Source organism: Diabrotica virgifera, chromosome 6, assembly GCF_917563875.1.
Source record: "Diabrotica virgifera virgifera chromosome 6, PGI_DIABVI_V3a".
NCBI classification, from domain to species: domain Eukaryota; kingdom Metazoa; phylum Arthropoda; class Insecta; order Coleoptera; family Chrysomelidae; genus Diabrotica; species Diabrotica virgifera.
Window position 1 is genome coordinate 33480382 of NC_065448.1, and position 1271 is coordinate 33481652.

Below are 1271 nucleotides of genomic sequence, written 5' to 3' on the forward strand. Positions count from 1 at the left end.
TTCTTGCATTAGGTAGGGCACAGTTTATACCTTACCTTTTTCACTCACTCAGCATTCAATGTTCGCTGCACCACGCGAAAATCGGGTAAAATGCAGGCGAAAATTAAAACACTTTGTTTTCTATCTAATGCCACGTTGCCATCACAGTAGTTTATACATACTACATATTTATATTAGTATGTATACTATATTTTCCTCTATATATTATATTATTTTCCTCGTTTTCTTCTATATATTTTCCTCTAATAAATATCTCTTCCTATACCTCTTTAAAATTAAATTTAATTAATAATTACACTTCTGATTAAAACAATTATATACATTTATAATATGTAATTATTACCTATCCATTTAAATTAAAAAATCTGACGAAAAAAAACAAAAAAGTTCGCTGCGAACAGGATTCGAACCTGTGCGGGCAGAGCCCATTTGATTTCGAGTCAAACTCCTTAACCACTCGGACATCGCAGCTTGTATAAATTGCTTGCGAAAAGTCTATGTCAATTTAGTGGGCTATAGATATTATTGATTTGTTTAGTTTTATACATAAATTAATAGAGTTTTATAGTATGTATTCTACATATTGAATATTATAAATATTATTATCTGCATGATATAAAGGGAATTTTATTATATAAATCAGTCAGTAATAACATAGAATATGTCTATAATTATTATTATAGAAGTTGTATAATAATTAAGGGGATAGGCACAAAATCTTGGTCCAATGCATTATTTTTTATAAATGCATTATTGCAATAAATGCATTATTTTTTTTTTTCGAATTCTGAGAAAACTACTTAATATGTAGTACCTATTTTTGAAAACTTTAAACGGAGAATGAAAGATTACATTATTACCGAGAGTCGAGAGTCACTGAAAACTTCTAGAATGTTTATTTTAATAAGTTACAAAGGTGAAAAAAAAGAGAAAATTTAGTGTGATTTTTAATTTCAAATATTTCCTTCAAAAGCAACTTTTTGAAGTTATACTACTTTAGGCGCGATAGGGAGTGAATTTTTATTATTCTGCGCGCATGCGCACATTATGTTGTAACATTATGTATAACACTTATGTTGTTCGTTGCTAAACCTTTTAAGTTATCAGTTAAGTCTAAAAAAGGTGTGGAAAAAGTATATTAGGTAGTATGCTATTGATTATGTACTATAGAAAGGAACTACAACGTTAACGGGGTTTTATTACTTCATATGGTCAATGAATCTCTATATATGAAAAAGCCGCGGAGTGCTACCATTTAAAGGGGTGCGTTT

General features: G+C 29.0%; 1 non-coding gene across 1 annotated transcript; it reads right to left on the reverse strand.

The window, feature by feature from the left end:
* Nucleotides 1-389: 389 nt before the first annotated feature.
* Nucleotides 390-471, reverse strand: Trnas-cga (transfer RNA serine (anticodon CGA)). Its single transcript has one exon. It is a non-coding gene; the product is annotated as a tRNA-Ser (tRNA).
* Nucleotides 472-1271: the final 800 nt, after the last annotated feature.